We start from the raw sequence: 11,400 nt of genomic DNA on the forward strand, positions 1-11,400 counted from the left end.
GCTCTGCATCGCGGTGTAGCTTGCTGTCCAGGTTTCGAGAGGGTGCGTTTCTGGATGAGGTATCGAATATATTGCTTCCCCCTACTTATACCTCCCGAGGAGATCACGAAGGCAAAATTAGAGAGATTCAAGCGCGCACGGAGGCTTTCCGGCAGTCGTTCTTCCCGCGAACCATACGCGACTGGAACAGGAAAGGGAGGTAATGACAGTGGCACGTAAAGTGCCCTCCGCCACACACCGTTGGGTGGCTTGCGGAGTATAAATGAAGATGTAGAACCTGTTTTCATTGCTGAAGACCACGGCGTGCCGTTCCATCTTCCAGGTGATCCTCTCGAGGCGTGCACGTCTGTGCTGTGCCGTGAGTGAGGCTAGAGGCTTGCGTGTCTGAGTCGCACCGCCAAAAACCGGTTCGCAACTGGTCGGCTTGACAGGTCTGCGCTAACAAGCCCTCTTATCTGTGCTGTAGCAGTTCTACTACAGTTAACAATACGATGATGCTGGCGAGCATCTGTGCAAGCTACGACGTCCAGCACCTCATCTACACTCACTCCGACCTCAGGCCACGAGTGGCCTACCGGGACCATCGGACCGCCGTGTCATCCTCAGTGGAGGATGCTGATAGGAGGGGCGCAGGGTCACCACACCGCTCTCCCAGTCGTTATGATGGTATTCTTGACCGAAGCCGTTACTATTCGGTCGAGTATCCCTTCAATTGGCATCACGAGGTTGAGTGCACCCCGAAAAATGGCAACAGCACACGGCGGCCCGGATGGTCACCCATCCAAGTGCCGACCACGCCCGACAGCGCTTAACTTCGGTGATCTCACGGGAACCGGTGCATCCACTGTGGTAAGGCCGTTGCCAGAACCTCATCTACAGGTGTGCGAATGTTCACGCGACCACTGACACCAGCATCTTTTCAAAACTGACGCAGAACATCCAACTTGTGTGGCAGTTCTCCGAAAGGAACTTCCTCCGATTCAGAAGGTCACAATCGGACAGCTTTCAAACGTGCTCAGTTGCCTGTTGAGTGCACCCCCATTGTGTGGTTGCCTGCCTGCTGCAGATATCTGTACTACACTGAGCCTTCTGGCTGTGAGCATTCCCTATTAATAGCTAGACACAACGGCGCTACGATAGCTATAACACTATGCTATTTGTTGGCGGACGATAAAACAATTATCGGTACATTTACAATCACCCAGGTTGCATACGTCGTTATCGGATGCAAATCGGCTTGGTCTTTCCAAATTTATTAATTATTTTCCGGTAATGTATAATCACATGCCTAATAATAACTACACATCCATGCACACACGCATTCCGTCTATTTACTAGCCATACAGAGGTAGCACTGTTACTACAGCAAAAGATACTGTTCAGTGAGTAAGGGACTATTAATAGACTTTCATAGGTTGTAGTGATATTGGCAGAAAATTAGGTGGAGTAAAATGTAGCGAACTTCCGTGTTAAATAGCACTCCAAAGTAGATACTGCTTATATTTTCTCTCGATATAGGTTATCGAAAGGTATGCTCAAAGAAAAAATCCAGCTGTTTTTCTCATTAACACACTCTACTGTTTCATCATTGTTTAACTTTATATAAAACGCACCACAAAAATAACAAAACTTACAATTGCAGCATCCCTCATAAAAAAGATGGAAACATCTATACGAACTGTCCTACGTCACTAACAAGCTATACTGTAAGGTTTACAACAGAAGTATATTTTGAATTATGTTGTGGACTGGCAAGACAGCCAATCCACTAGGAGGAAGCCGAAAGGCACGCGTTTAAGCTCACGCAGGCTGGCGTGAGGTCTGGAACAGGACAAGGAATTTATAGTAGCAAAGGAAGTACGTAACTACTGGAATACTTAACTTTAATTCGTAATTGGTGAACATCGCTCTTGACGGTACATGTTTTACAGCAGCAATAGTAACTGGTAATGGCGCCTTGCTAGGTCGTAGCACATGACGTAGCTGAAGGCTATGCTAACTATCGTCTCGGCAAATTAGAGCGTAATTTGTCAGTGAACCATCGCTAGCAAAGTTGGCTGTCTAACTGGGAGAGTGCTAGGAAGTCTCTCTAGACCTGCCGTGTGGCGGCGCTCGGTCTGCAATCACTGATAGTGCCGACACGAGGGTCCGACGTATACTAACGGACCGCGGCCGATTTAAAGGCTACCACCTAGCAAGCGTGGTGTCTGGCGGTGACACCACAAATTACATCAGACAACTTATTTAAAATGTGGTGGATGATAGTACGAAGAATAGTTTATGCATTACTCAATGGAATGTGAGTGTATGCTCTGAAGGAAAAAAGATCGCAATACCGGAAAATAATTAATGTATAGTGATGAAATTTCGAGACTACGTTTGTCTAGGTAACATGTTTAACAGATTAACACTGCAAGATCACAGGTTAATTTAAGTATGAGATATGCCATTGTAAATGTGAAATGCTAGTGCCATAATAATCAGTGTAATCGCGAGAGTGTTGAATAGAAGCGAACGTGCAAGAATTACGTTGTGTAGGTGCCGGATGTCAATTTGTGGGATAGAGTTCCATGCCTATTGCTGTTGTTCAATCAGTAAAGCGATGGTTAATGCCGTTTCCGGATGGCACTGGCGTTGTCGAAAGTTGACGATGTCCCGTTCCCTACGTGCTCGAATGGAGACAGATTTGATGACCAAGTAGGCCAAGGCAACATGTCGACACTCTGCAGAGTTTGTTGGGTTACAACGGCGGTATGTGGGCGAGCGTTATCCTGTTGGAAAACACCCCCACAAATGTTGTTCATGACTGGCAGCACAACAGGTCGAATCACTAGACTAATGTACATATCTGCAGTCAGGGTGCGTTGGGTAACCAAGAGACTGCTGGTGATGTCATACAACATCTCACCCCAGACCACAACTCTAGGTGTAGATCCAAAGTGTCCAGAAACGGTGTTTTGCATGGCCTCAACTGGCCTCCTTGCAAAAGACACACGGCCATCACTGGCACTGAGGCAGAACCACCTGCAACCTGTCCGCGGCTCGTGGTCTTGCGGTAGCGTTCTCGCTTCCCGCGCACGGGGTCCCGGGTTCGATTCCCGGCGGGGTCAGGGATTTTCTCTGCCTCGACTGGGTGTTGTGTGTCTTTCATCATCGTTTCATCCTCATTCACTAGCAAGTCGCCGTAGTGGCGTTAAAAAAATTGTGGAGCGGCGGCCGAACCGCCCCGCGAGGGGTCTCCCGGCCACCAATGACATACGTTCATTATTAATACTCATTACCTACAACCTGCTCCCCAACGGGCTCTCGTTTGTCTCCATAGAAGTCGCAGGTGGCCATGGTTTGGGTCAGTGGAATTCAGGCAACAGTTCGTCTGGCTCGGAGTTGTCCTTGAAATAACCGATTTCTGACAATTTCTTCTGTGACTGGTGCTCAAATTGCTGCTGCAGATGCAGTACGTTGTGCCAGAAGAATACTTCCGATCGTACATTCTGGTGACCACCGCTGCCAGCAGTCACGTAAAGTGGTTACATTCCTGCCAAGGCTTGGTGCAATATCGCAGAAAGAACATCCAGCTCCTCGTAGCTCTATTAAACTACCTCGTTCAAACTCGGTGAGGCGCTGGCTAACATCAGGTCACTATGTCCAATCTCAAAGTAACGCTCACGACCTTTACAGAGTGTATTTAAAGCAAACCTGATTTGCACGCTCACACTGGCGCTGCTGGCGCCGCTCTGCTGCGAGTGGCTTGAAATTGTTAACAGACCCCACCTCTCAGATGTAGAAACACAGATACCAACTTTCGTTTATGTCGCACAACTTCTTGATGTTGCGATTTTTTCCGTCAGTGTATTTTAAATGTGGATTGTTGCTTGGAGTTTACTGTGTCATTACAGAGTGAAGCAAAAATTGGATATCCCTAAGAAGCAGCATATTTCCTGTGAAAAATGAGTTGCGGCGTTGTCGAGACACAAAAACACGCCTTTTGGCAGCTTCCCGCGGTGTTTCGTGTTGATAGCCGATGATGTCGGTCTTATGCTCCTCTGATGGTCTGCCCCTTACGAACATAATCTATTAGAGCTGCACCACTTCAGTTCCTACAGACTCTCATCATCTAGTTTCCCGATGTTGGTCATATCTTCACCTTTTACAGCGCTGGTGAATCCATTTGTTTCCAACTGGCTGTTTTGCTCCGTTGACGGGCGACCGTAGCGATGCAAAAAGCACGCGTTCACAGTGAGTACGTGACGAAACAAGGCACCCAGATTAGCCTAAGACAGCAGCTATATTATCGTTGCTGCTGCGGTTCGCCTGGTATTTTGTACGTGAACAGTCACGGAACTCACGGAACCCAGCGGTTGGCGAACTGCTTCATGGTCAAAATGTCGTGCAAGATGTTGAAAACTGATCCATAGCTAGTTTTCACTTTTTAAGGTACTGCGTGCATTGTGATTCGCCGGTCTTCTTGTGAGTCTCAGTTCTTCACAAAGAGAACGGCTTGCCACGTCGTTCTTCGTACCTGATAGTTTGGCCTCATTGCAAGTGTTTGTCTCACCTAACCACTATGTAGTACGATGGTGCGGTGTTGCTGTACCCTTCCATCTACTCAGTATTGTTTGTCTCAGGGTCGCTCTCCTTCAGATGATAAGACGAACTGCCACACGACAGTTCACAATATCAACACTGTGTCATTTTGTTTTGACACTTCTACAAGTAATGTAAAATGTAATTATTATTTTTTTTAAAGCAGGTTGGTTTTCTTCAGCATTCCAATCCACCAAATCATTCCCCACTCTTAGGGCTGCAACATAATCTCCGTCCAATACGACGGCCTTGAAACACCTTACTGGGGATGCCTGTATGACCAGCTGGTGCATCACTATTGGTCGAGGTTGCAGCCAGCTTCTTGCTGCATCGATAACCTCTCATCTTCCTCGTACTACTTTCGGCGGAGTGCATCCTTCATTGGAACAAACACATGGAACTCGGAAGGTCCGAGATCCGGGCTGTAGAGTGGATGAGGGAGAACAGTCCAATGAAGTTTTGTGACATCATCTCGGGCCCGCAGACTTGTTCAAAATGGTTCAAATGGCACTGAGAACTATGGGACTTAACTCCTGAGGTCATCAGTCCCCTATAACTTAGAACTACTTAAACATGCCCGAGGCAGGATTCGAACCTGCGACCGTAGCGGTCGCTCGGCTCCAGACTGTAGCGCCTAGAACGGCGTAGACTTGTAAGAGGCTCTGTGTTATCATGAAGAAGAAGTTTGTTTACATTTTTATGACGACGAACACGTTGAAGTCGTTTATTCAGTTTCCTGGTGGCACCACAATACACTTCCTAGTTAATCGTTGCACCATGAGGGAGGACATCAGACAGAATAACCTCTTCAGAGTCCCAGAAGACTGTCTCCATGATTTTAACAGCTGAGGGTGCGGCTTTGAACATTTTGTTCGGTGGAGAGGTGGTGTGACGTTACCCAATGAATTGCCGTTTGTTTCCACCGTTTGGAAAATATTTTGAGTAGATTTCCCCACCATGTTATAGTTCTGGGTGGAGATTTTTATTTGCCAGATATAGACTGGGAGACTCAAACGTTTACAACGGGTGGCAGGGACAAAGAATCCAGTGAATTTTTTTTTTCAGTGCTTTATCTGAAAACTACCTTGAGCTGTTAAACAGAAAACCGACTCGTGGTGATAACATATTAGACGTTCTGGTGACAAACAGACCCGAACTATTTGAAACAGTTAACGCAGAGCAGGGAATCAGCGATCATAAAGCGGTTACTGCAACGATGATTTCAGACGTAAATAGAAATATTAAAAAAGGTAGGAAGATTTTACTGTTCAGCAAAAGCGACAAAAAGCAGATTTCAGAGTAACTGACGGCTCAACACAAAAGTTTTGTCTCAAGTGCAGATACTGTTGAGGATCAGTGGACAAAGTTCAAAACCGTCGCACAATATGCGTTAGATGAGTATGTGCCAAGCAAGATCGTAAGAAATGGAAAAGAGCCACCGTGGTACAACAACCGAGTTAGAAAACTGCTGCGGAAGCAAACGGAACTTCACAGCAAACATAAATATAGCCAAAGCCTTGCAGACAAACAAAAATTACGCGAAGCGAAGTGTAGTGTGGGGAGGGCTATGCGAGAGGCGTTCACTGAATTCGAAAGTAAAGTTCTGTGTACTGACATGGCAGAAAATCCTAAGAAATTTTGGTCTTATGTCAAAGGTAGGTGGATCAAAACAAAATGTCCAGACACTCTGTGGCCAAAATGGTACTGAAACAGAGGATGACAGACTAAAAGCCGAAATACTAAATGTCTTTTTCCAAAGCTGTTTCACGGAGGAAGACTGCACTGTAGTCTACTCCTTCTCTAGATTGTCGCACAGATGACAAAATGGTAGATATCGAAATAGACGACAGAGGGATAGAGAAACAATTAAAATCGCTCAAAAGAGGAAAGGCCGCTGGACCTGATGGGATACCAGTTCGATTTTACACAGGGTGCGCGAAGGAACTTGCCTCCCCCCCCCCCCCCCCTTCTTGCAGCGGTGTACCGTAGCGTTCCAAAGGATTGGAAAAGGGCACAGGTCATCCTCGTTTTCAAGAAGAGACGTCGAACAGATGTGCAGAACTATAGTCCTATATCTCTAACGTCGATCAGTTGTACAGTTTCGGAACACGTATTATGTTCGAGTATAATGACTTTTCTGGTGACTAGAAATCTACTCTGTAGGAATCAGCATGGGTTTCGAAAAAGACGATCGTGTGAAACCCAGCTCGCGCTATTCGTCCACGAGACTCAGAGGGCCATAGACACGCGTTCACAGGTAGATGCCGTGTTTCTTGACTTCCGCAAGGCGTTCGATACAGTTCCCCACAGTCGTTTAATGAACAAAATAAGAGCATTGGACTATCAGACCAATTGCGTGATTGGATTGAAGAGTTCTTAGAAAACAGAACGCAGCATGTCATTCTAAATGGAGAGAAATCTTCCGAAGTAAGAGTGATTTCAGGTGTGCCGCAGGGGAGTGTCGTAGGACCGTTAGTATTCACAATATACATAAATGACCTTGTGGATAACATCGGAAGTTCCTTGAGGCTTTTTGAGGATGATTCTGTGGTATATTGAGAGGTTGTAACATTGGAAAATTGTACTGAAATGCAGGAGGATCTGCAGCGAATTGACGCATGGTGCAGGGAATGACAATTGAATCGCAATGTAGACAAGTGTAATGTGCTGCGAATACATACAAAGAAAGATCCCGTATCATTTAGCTACAATATAGCAGGTCAGCAACTGGAAACAGTTAATTCCATAAATTGTCTGGGAGTACATATTAAGAGTGATTTAAAATGGGATGATCATATAAAGTTGATCGTCGGCAATGCAGATGCCAGACTGAGATTCACTGGAAGAATCCTGAGAAAATGCAATCCGAAAACAAAGGAAGTAGGTTACAGTACACTTGTTCGCCCACTGCTTGAATACTGATCAGCAGTGTGGGATCCGTACCAGATAGTGTTGATAGAAGGGATCCAACGGGGAGCAGCGTGCTTTGTTACAGGATCATTTAGTAATCGCGAAAGCGTTACGGAGATGATAGATAAACTCCAGTGGAAGACCCTGCAGGAGAGACGCTCCGTAGCTCGGTACGGGCTTTTGTTGAAGTTTCGAGAACATACCTTCACCGACACGCAGTTTTGATTAGACCTCGCAACAGATCATTTACTTCAAAATTTGCGAAAATCCTATAGCAAAACGACGGCAGTGGTTTGAATCTGCGATTCAGACGATTGCTCTCGTTTCCTTTCTTCAGTGCTAGTGTGATCTGTGCAACTATTCAGTCTGTAAGTGTAGATTTTTCGTCGAGTGAGTGGATGTAAATGATTGCTAAGCATGAAGCTATTACATTAGCACATTCCGAAACGAACCTATCTGAATAAGAAGACTTGCTTTCGTTAAGTGATTTAAAATGCTTCGCTTCACCGAGGACGTTTACGTCCAAGTGACTCATGTTGGGAGTTATTCTTGATTCGAATTATAGTATATTTACTTTGTCTTCCTTGGTGAAGGTATTTCAGAAAACCGTGTTTAGTAACTGCGCTTCAGTGGGCGTGTCATCGGTAACATTACCACTGTTGCCATGTAGTGAAGGTACTCATTTTATCGTGACACTGGTGTCCTTTTCACAATCTCTTTGGATTTTTTGCACCTTTTGAGACTGAGTTTCGTTGTGAAAACTACTAACAGCACAACACTTTGAAGTTTGCACAAAACTGAACAAGAAGGGCTAATTTTTTCCTAATTAAGGAGCACCAGACATCGCTCTCTTCTAGGTATAAAGAAATATCGACGTGATTAGCAAATGTGACCGCTTCATAGTTGGGCGACCCTCTGACACATTCAGAACTTAAACTCAACGACTAGACGCAGGGAACCGAACATTGCTGAGCGGTTGCAGTATCATACGCGTACTACAGTGCATCCAGTACAATAGAAATTAATGTCATGACGAGCAGTGAACTGCGTATGACGTTTATAGTTCTCTGAAGTGTGCAAGAGAACATAACCTAGTTGTATGTTAACACTAAAGTAAGCAGAAATAACTAAAAACTCGCTACAGAAAAAACAAGTATACCGGCAAAGCAGTTACTCCAGGTATTCGGAGATGCTTCCCTATTCACCGTAGGGAGATATCAAGATAGTGTAGTTACCAGCAGAAAACGCCGATTCGAGGAAGGTAATGTATTATGATGGTGGTGGGAAAACCAGCTGCAATCGTATATCCGCCCTAAAACTTTTCATTTTTCTCTTCAGAATCTTAATGTAATTATCTTTTTAGTTGTACAGTTTAGGTGAAGCTTTGCTCGGTACCTCAGTGAGTGTCATACAACAGATCTAAAATTAAAGGCCCAATTCCCAATTAGAACTAAGAAGTTTTTATCATTTATACCTACTAACGTCACCGGAAGTGATTCGTGTAAGTGAAGAACGATGAGTTGCTCCTTGGTTCGGAATTCACGTTAAACTGTAAGTTCCTCCAGAACTGGATGCGTTAGTCATTTAGGTGGTCGGAGGAAGATAGTTGCCTACCGAAATGTGGCTTCAAATTACTGTAAATTACATCAAAGGAGAAAATCCTCCAGTTATGTGGCACGTATAGGTACAAGTAATTCGAAAGCTTTGCATAATCATTTCGTCGCGTCAGGAAATCACATTCCAGCAGCGACGGGATTGCTGCCCTTAATAATTATTGCGATCTTAAATAAATTCTCTCCTTTCCTCCCAGTGCTCGATGTTCAGGCCAGTGTGTTGTGGGTGGCTTCCGCCATTGTTCATAAACTTTTTGACCGTGAGATGTCGATACCATTCCCATACCATGGAACTGTAAAACAAGAAAGAAAATTAAATTATTTTATTTCATCTCTACAAGGATAAGTTCTACCTATGATGAAAAATTTTCGACGAAAGAGGCAACATGAAGCCAAATCGTTTAGTCATTGAACAATGGCGGCTGCAATCCTGTTGAAATCGTCCTCCTGTGAAGTAGTAAGTTACAGTTTTGATTACTTGAGTATCTTTAAAAATGCATGCTTCAAATATATCTACTAAATAAAACACCTCTACACACTTCATTAAGTAATTATTCAAAAAATGTTGTTATATGAGCGATACTTACAATAAGCGGTAGTACCCATTGAAGATACTAAATCAAGTGATACTAATGTTGTCGTAACAGAAGAAGCACAACCATTTTATTTATTGTAAAAGATAAATGATAAGGATATGCAAATAGCATCTTACAATGCGGAAAATAATCTCTGCTTTACAATTTGTTGACATTACGTAATTGAGTAGCACGTGGTTAGTTCTCTACACATGTTATGTGTTAGTCATTTAGGTGATCGGAGGAGGGTGATAGCCCACCACCTGCAGCTAACAAGGAAAAGACAAACTACTAAAATATCAGGTGCATTACAGCAGCTACACAGTTTGTGCTATTAAGGTAAATATTTCACTAAAATGTTAAGGCCATAATAACCAAAAATCACACACACACACACATATATATATATATATATATATATATATATATATATATATATATATATATATATATATAAGATGTTATGTGGACATGTGTCCGGAAACGCTTAATTTCCATGTTAGAGCTCATTTTAGTTTCGTCGTCCACCTACGCCCAATGGAGCACGTTATCATGATTTCATACGGGATACTCTACCTGCGCTGCTAGAACATGTGCCTTTACAAGTACGACACAACATGTCGTTCATGCACGATGGAGCTCCTGCACATTTCAGTCGAAGTGTTCGTACGCTTCTCAACAACAGATTTGGTGACCGATGGATTGGTGAAGGCAGACCAATTCCATGGCCTCCACGCTCTCCTGACCTCAACCCTCTTGACTTTCATTTATGGGGGCATTTGAAAGTTCTTGTCTACGCAACCCCGATACCATATGTAGAGACTCTTCGTGTGCTCGTATTGTGGACGGCTGTGATACAATGCGCCGTTCTCCAGGGCTGCATCAGCGCACCAGGGATTCCATGCGACGGAGGGTGGATGCATGTATCCTCGCTAACGGAGGACATTTTGAACATTTCCTGTAACAAGGTGTTTGAAGTCATGCTGGTACGTTCTGTTGCTGTGTGTTTCCATTCCATGATTAATGTGATTTGAACAGAAGTAATAAAATATATATATATATTTATTATTATTATTATTATGTGCGATTGGACCCATACGGATCACGCAAAGCTTTTCCGATTCAATTTTTTAGTTCTCCAAACTTCTCTCATTCTTTCCCCATGAATTCTCTTTCTTTCCTCTGTCCATTTTGTCCCCTGTCTCTTGCAAACTTCATTCTCGGGTTGTACTTTCCAACTATTGATTTTTTGCCTGTATACATTTCTGTTTATAACTTCTGAAGAATTTATTTGTGCATTTGCTAGATCTGTTTTGGTTTCTTGTATCCAGGGTATGGTTTTCAATTTTTCAATGTATATTAAAATTTTGTGGGAGAGTCTGGGTGTTGGGAGTCTGTGGATATGACCGTAAAATTCTAGTCTTCTTTTCCGGATGTCTGCGGCGAGGTTAGATAATTTTTCTGTAGTTTTCCGAGACTGTAACCTGTATCCATCTTCCGTTCTTTTTGGGCCAAGAATCTTTCTGTTAATTTTGCGTTCCTCTTTCAGGATGCCTTCCAGGTCGCCTTTTCTATGGCGTGTGAGTGTTTCGCTGGCATATAGTGCTTGGGGCTTGATTACTGTATTGTAGTGTCGTATTTTTGAGTGAATGGAGAGACACTTCTTATTGTAGATGTTGTGGGTTTTCCAGTATGCTCTTTTCAGTTTTTGCAGTCGA

General features: G+C 43.9%; 1 pseudogene; it reads right to left on the bottom strand.

Annotated features, from left to right (window-relative positions):
* Nucleotides 1-745: 745 nt before the first annotated feature.
* Nucleotides 746-863, bottom strand: LOC124623560 (annotated as a pseudogene).
* Nucleotides 864-11,400: the final 10,537 nt, after the last annotated feature.

The sequence above is a fragment of the Schistocerca americana genome, chromosome 7, assembly GCF_021461395.2.
Source record: "Schistocerca americana isolate TAMUIC-IGC-003095 chromosome 7, iqSchAmer2.1, whole genome shotgun sequence".
Lineage (NCBI taxonomy): Eukaryota > Metazoa > Arthropoda > Insecta > Orthoptera > Acrididae > Schistocerca > Schistocerca americana.